The 6,968-nt window shown below is 40.1% G+C and overlaps 1 pseudogene; it reads left to right on the top strand.

Moving 5' to 3' along the window:
* The first annotated feature begins 1,718 nt into the window (after positions 1 to 1,718).
* LOC126003516 (40S ribosomal protein S17-like) lies at positions 1,719 to 2,164 on the top strand (annotated as a pseudogene).
* Positions 2,165 to 6,968: the final 4,804 nt, after the last annotated feature.

Here is a 6,968-nt window from a genome sequence, read left to right as displayed (position 1 = left end):
GAAAAGTAGGAGAGGAGAAGGAGAAGTTGAAGAAAAAAGAAAGAAGGAAGGAAGAAGGAAGAAGATGAAGGAGGAGAAGGAGAAGGATGAGGAGGAGGAGGAAAAGTAGGAGGAGAGAAGTAGAAAAAAAGAAAGAAAGAAGAAAGAAGGAAGAACATGAAGAAGGATGAGGAGGAGAAGAAGGAGTAGGAAAGTACAAGGAGAGGAGTGGAGGAGAAGCTGAAGAAAGAAGAAAAAAAGAATAAGGAGGAGGAAGAGAGAAGAAGAAAGGAGAAAGAATAAGTAGAAGAAAAAGAAGAAAGAAAAGGAGAAGAAAAAGAGGAAGGAGGAGGAGAAAGAGGAAGAGAAAAAGGAAGAGGAGGAAAAGTAGGAGAGGAGGAGGAGAAGAAGAAAGAGGAGAAGGAGGAGATGGAGGAGGAGGAAATGTAGAAGGAGAGGAGGAGGAGGAAGAAGTAGTAGTAGTAGTAGTAGTAGTAGTAGTAGTAGAAGAAGAAGAAGAAGAAGAAGAAGAAGAAGAAGAAGAAGAAGAAGAAGAAGAAGAAGAAGAAGAAGAAGAAGAAGAAGAAGACAGGAGCCCCTGTCTAGAAACTATAAATATAAATTTAAAATAAGAAAAAAAGAATAAAAATTAAAAAATTAAAAAAGAGGGGCTGGTGTGGCAAGATTTCGATGTTTTTTTCCTTTTTGTTGTTGTTTTTTGCATAGGCACAGTAAGTATTGGGGAAATTAGAAAGGAAATTCCCTTGACCTAAGAATTACAGGGTTTCTCCACACTTGAAGCATACTGTCATGAGACCAACGATAGGTTCTGGACATGTTCATTGCCAAGCCCCAACGTCTTTCTCTATGGAGCCAGGAAATGTTCTGCTCAGTTGTGGTTGTTAAAGTCAGTCCTCTGTAATTAGAGATCTTGGTTTTTACAGAAATTATACGACATACTCTAGGATAGAGTCTTTTTCTGCTCAGTCACGATTGTTATAGTCAGTCTTCTATATTTAGTGATTTTAGTTTTTGCACAGATCAAAGGATTGAGTGTACTCTGATTTCATCACACCGTTAGGTAATGAGGTAAGGCAGCCTCATCAAAATTAGATCAAATTGTTGTTGTTTTGTCATCTTCAGGATGTCCTATCAACCTACCCTGAGCTAGCTGGTAGCAGAGTAATATTAGGGACTCCCCCAGGGGGAATTTAATTTCTGGTGCTGCTTCAGGAAACTGTGCCAGTTCTAAGGTTGGGATCTGGGATTCAGGGTTGGAAGGTCGATGTTCGATCACATGAGGTCTAAGTCAAGTCCTCGTGATATATGTTCAGGGTGAAAGGTGCTCCAGTATTATAAAATTTATGGTTTCTTATCCCTAGTAGATAATAACTTGTTTCTATTCCCCATTTTAATGTACCTATGCAAAAAAGGAATGATGCCATATAATATTGTTGGTGCATTTAGGGGTAAAAATGACAAGCTATACAATCTCTATGCCCTGAACTTTTATCCCAAGCAAGACTTTTCTTCTAGAATTTTGTACTAAGCATAATCAAAACAAGCAAATATAAAAATAAAAATAAAAGGAAGGGATGGAGGTGGCTACCTTTACATTTGGAAATAAACACACTAAGAGGTATAAACTATTAAGGAATTAAACATACAAGAAAAATATAAATATCCCCATTAAGTCCTTTAAGATAGTCTTGGGGGGCTCTTTACTGGAAAGCCGCCAACATGGGCCACGTTCGCACCAAGGCCATGAAGAAGGCGGCTCCGGTCATCATCCAGAAGTACTATATGCGCCTGGGCAACGACTTCCACACCAACAAGCATGTGTGCGAGGAGATCGCCATCATCCTGAGCAAGAAGCTCCGCAACAAGATCGCTGGCTATGTCACGCACCTGAGGGGGCCTGTGCGTGGCATCTCCATCAAAGTGCAGGAGGAGGAGCGGGATTGGAGAGACAATTACGTGCCTGAGGTCTCAGCCCTGGACCAGGAGATCATTGAGGTGAATCTTTAAACTAAGGATATGCTGATGCTTTTGGATTTCGGTAGTCTGTCCAGCTTGCAGGTCGGCCAGCCCACAGTTGGGATGAATTTCAAAATGCAGCGTGGAGCTGTGTGAATGTGGTTCCCTGTAATATTTGCAAATAAACCTCATCAAGCTCTTAAAAAAATGATAGTCTTGGGGGGAGGGATAAGATCCAGGACACATTTTCTTCCCACACCGTGGTCTTATTGAGTCTGAGATATGGTTTGTAGCAGTAAGGGATCAGGTAGTATCCTAGAGCTGGGTGTCCTTCTGGAGCTGAGTTCGGTAGCATGCAACAGTCCATATTGTGGGGTGGTCAGAGAAAAAGGGCCATATAGAATGAGTTAGCAGGAGTGGTGGTTGCAGCTTCTTGTAGGGGCAAGAGATGTGGGACAGGGGGTGTCCTTTCACTTTGGGATCCAAGTGGCAGCTTACTGAGGGAGGGGTTGGCCTGGGTTCCTAAGGAGTTAAAAACTGAGGGTTAAGAGAGTTAAATAGAGAGAGATAACGGATCAGGATTGAGGGGGTGAGAAGATAGAAGAATTTCTGAATATGGGCAAGGGATAATATATAACAGGGGCTAATACAATATGGGCATAGATTGTTTAAAATATAGATTAGGCAAATATAGAGGAATCCACTACAGACAAACTCATGCCCACTTATAAATAGACATTCGAGATATAGTCATAGGTTGTGGTTGGAGGTTTGACCCTTAAAAAGTGCTCTTTTTTTGTACAGTGATAGACATCTCAAAACATATTGTCAAAGACAACTTATTGAACTCTCATAAAAATGTTGTGTTTTGGGAAGACTGGCATGAGTTTATTTTGTAAAATTTAATAAGACAGCAGCTAATTGGCTGGCAGTCATTGGCTGGCAATGACTCATCCCTGCCTGGTACAAGCAAGTGACTTCTAAACAACAGGATTCAAAAGCAGTCAATGGGTTGTTACTTTGTGATTAGGTGGAAAAGTCTGCAATTTTGGTTGGAGAACAGATTCTATTGTATTCTAATTTGTTTTGTGCTATTTTATGCAATGTAATTCCATGCTTCACAATGCTATGTTATGCTGTGCTTTGCTATGCTATACTATGCCAGTTTATGCTACACCATACTACAACATGCTATGCCAAATTATGTCATGCTGTAATATGCTATGCCATGTTATTCTATGCCATTCTGTTCTGTTTATGCTATGCTATGATATATGCTATGTTATGTTAAGCTATGCGGTGGTATTCTGTGCTGAAGTATACTATGCTGCTTTTCTCACCTTGTCTGCACCAATGAAGCAAGACCCTATTCTGGTGGGGGGCAGGAGTCATAACAAAGAGCAAAGCCATGTGAGCTTGGAAATAGTTTCTTAGATTAAGCTTAGAGAGGACCACAACTGAACCTATACCTGCATGGAGCCCTGCAGTACAAAAGCTAACTAAGCTACCTCTCCAAGAACTATGGACACTACAAAAATAACAAATGTACATTGTTTGAGCCACTTTGTTGTGCATGATAGATATACAATATTGGCAGTAAACAGGCTAAATGTAATCTATTTATGGAAATAATAATATATATGCACAAATTCTCAAGCCTTTCAAGGATGAGCTTCATGTTACACAGGGCAGCCTTATGATTCTTCTATCTCTTGAGGACACTGGAAATGACAACAGGTGACCTATTTATTTTCCTTTTTGGGCCACACCCAGCAGTGCTCAGGGCTTACTCTTGACTCTGCTTCACTCATGAATCACTCCTGGTAGTACATGGAAGACCACATGGGATGCCAGGAATTGGACCTGGGTCAGCCTTGTGAAAGGCAAGTGCCTTACCACTGCATTATTGCTCAAGACAACCAGGTGACTTCAAAGGTTGACTTCAAGGTTGATGGATTTTATTTGGTTGAGTACTTGAATGACCCTGTGGAAAGTCTGACTACTGATTTCCTTGTCACTACCATGTTGTCAAGAAGTTCAGACTGCCAGAGAAGCCACATAAGTACTGCAGTCCACAGTATTATCTACTCATTCTAGCAGGACCAGTAAAGGAGGAACATCCAGTTAATCTCAACCTTAGCCAGTCAAACCTTTTTTAACTAAATCCCCAATCACTGTAGAGCACAGACAAGTTGGGCTTGTTCTGTACTGACTGAATCCTAATCCTGGATGTTTCTGTACATAATAAACTGGTGGTTGTTTTACTTGACTGACTTGTGAGTGCTTTGTTACACTGCAGTGAACATCTGGAATGTGGCCCTGAGCTGCAGAGCTTGTCAACAACTGAGCAAAGCTTCCATCCAGATTTTCTAATTCTTACTTCAGCATTCTTTTTACCCTTCCAGATGTTGTCTTTTTGTACATCTAGGACATTAGTGCTTAATTTGCTTGAGAAGAGGGGATTCTATGGCTGAAGTGGTTTACTGTGACAAGAACACTGGAATCACTAGGGACGTAGGGAAAACACTAATGCTTGTGCTACTATCTTTTTCCTTTTTAATAATTCTGTTATTTAATGTGCTCTTATCTCTAAAGATGCTGAATATTTGGTTTAGAGAGCAGCCCCAATGCCAGGACTATTATAGAAACTTCTTGGACAGTTTTGACATAGAACTGTGCTTAAATCTCATGTTCTCTTCCAGCATGCTGATAAATTCCATCTTAATGGAATAAAGTGGAAGCATTGAAACTCCAAATTTGCAAATTATTTTAAATCACCATTTTGTGTGACATGTGTATGACTATCACTGTGTATGTTTGTGCACAGAGAGATCTCTGTGTGTACATTTGTTTTTTTGTAAACGTAATATTTGCTTTCAATATATAGGTAGAAGACAGGGTGTTAAATACAAGATCTGGGACATCCAAGAACTGTTACAATTGCATTAAAAACTTGCCCTCCAATAATAAGGAACAGGAGTTCCTTAGATCTAAGATTTCCCAGGTTTGGAAAATCTAGCAGGCTTCTTTAGAGACTTAATAGGACTCATCACATTTGGCCATCATGGCAGGTAGAGAAACACAAAGTCATGTTGACACCTTGGCCATTCTCACCAGCTTAGTGATGTAATTTCTGGACAGCAGACTCAGAATGCTCAAAAATCAGCATTGTGTGTATCTCATATAATGCAGCAAATATTTACAATACACAGATTATTTTTAACCTTTAGAACTATAAAAACTTAAATTCTTGAATACAAAGGTTACTGAATTCAGCAAATTTCATTCAATAAATAAACAGTGGCTTGACAGCATCAATTTATTGTGATTTAATGTTTTATGAGTTAAAATTTTTAATCATGGCAGGTAATATGGTTACATTAATCTTACTGGTTATATGTGTAGTATAAGAAGTATGTTATTGGGGCCGGCGAGGTGGCGCTAGAGGTAAGGTGTCTGCCTTGCAAGCGCTAGCCAAGGAACAGAGTGTGGTTCAATCCCCCGGCGTCCCATATGGTCCCCACAAGTCAGGGGCGATTTCTGAGCACTTAGCCATAGGTAACCCCTGAGCATCAAATGGGTGTGGCCAAAAAGCAAAAAACAAAAAACAAACAAAAGAAGTATGTTATTATACCTCCACCACAGCCAAAGTGCCAAAAACTCTGAACTATTCATCTGTTGCTTATGCATTTATTGTTTATTTACTATTTTATAGTAGTGTCAGCTTTTTATGCTTGTGGTGCTGCCACACTGTATCCCTTACCAAAGTTCCAGTCACTTTTACTGTCACCTTTATCCCACAGGCCTTTCATGCCCCCTCCCTCAGCATTTTGAAATCATGACTTATTTTAAACAGTAAGGATTAAGAAACATAATTTGAAGAAATTATATAGGGTAGATACATGCACAAGTGTGTTGGGTGTGTTTTTGGAGAGCGCTTATATATACTTAACTACTTATTGAAAGCTATACAAAATATATATACAGCAGTATTATATTTATAAATTGAGCACTTTTTAAATTCTATTTTCTCCTTGTATTCCTGGGGTTTATCTGATGACTAAGGTTGTGTCCATGTGAGTGTGGTGCTCATAGAGATTTGATGCTTGCAGGAATTATACACTATAATACCTGTGCTTGCACATACTTAAATACATAGTGTCAATGATCACCCTCTTTTTTGTTGTTGTTTTGTGGCCACAGTGGCACTGCTCAGGAATTACTTCTGGTTCTGCACTCAGGAGTCACTCCTGGAGATGCTCAAGGGACCATATGAAATGCTGAGGATTAGACTTGGGTTGGTTGTGTGCTAGGCCTGACCCATAGTTGTGCTATAACTCTAGTGCCAGTGATCACACTCTGTTGTGGCACCAGGGATGCGAAAGCATCTCTGAGATTGCCTGGGGAATGGATGGTGGTGCTAGGCTTGGAAACTGAATCTTTACTAATCTTGTAAAGCAGGCTCTCTCCTGCTGCATCTTCTCTGGGCATCCCACCATTAAATTTTAATATTTAGACTTGCTATAAAACTGGATTGTAGTGCTTCTCACCCCCCAAAAAGGAAATAATAACTATGTGGTGAATGATAATGCAAATTATTGCTACCATGCAGCCATGGTACAATGTATAAGTGTATTCCAACAGTATATGCCCCTTGTTATATATAATGTGGTATGCCAGAAATATTTAAGGAAGAGATGCCATAGGGGCAGGAGACAGCTAAGTGGCCGTAGTGCTTGTTTTGAAAACACAAGTCCTAAATCCCATTCCTGGAGGCTGCTCATAGGCTGAGCATCATCCTGATGGCCCTGTGGTCTGTGATCCTTGGCATAGAAGTAGTTTCAGACACACTGTGGATAGAGTGTGTAAAACTGCAATGGAAGTGCATGAATCCTAGAAGTACCACACTCCCAACAAGTGCTATAGCCAGAATGTGTGAGCACTCTCAACTAAAAGTGTGACCTTAGCAAACACTACAGCCACATATATGTGCATTAACATTATCATTTAAC

This window comes from Suncus etruscus, chromosome 3 (genome assembly GCF_024139225.1).
Source record: "Suncus etruscus isolate mSunEtr1 chromosome 3, mSunEtr1.pri.cur, whole genome shotgun sequence".
Lineage (NCBI taxonomy): Eukaryota > Metazoa > Chordata > Mammalia > Eulipotyphla > Soricidae > Suncus > Suncus etruscus.
The sequence above is the reverse complement of the archived record's forward strand: the minus strand, read 5'-3'. Positions and strand labels throughout refer to the sequence as shown.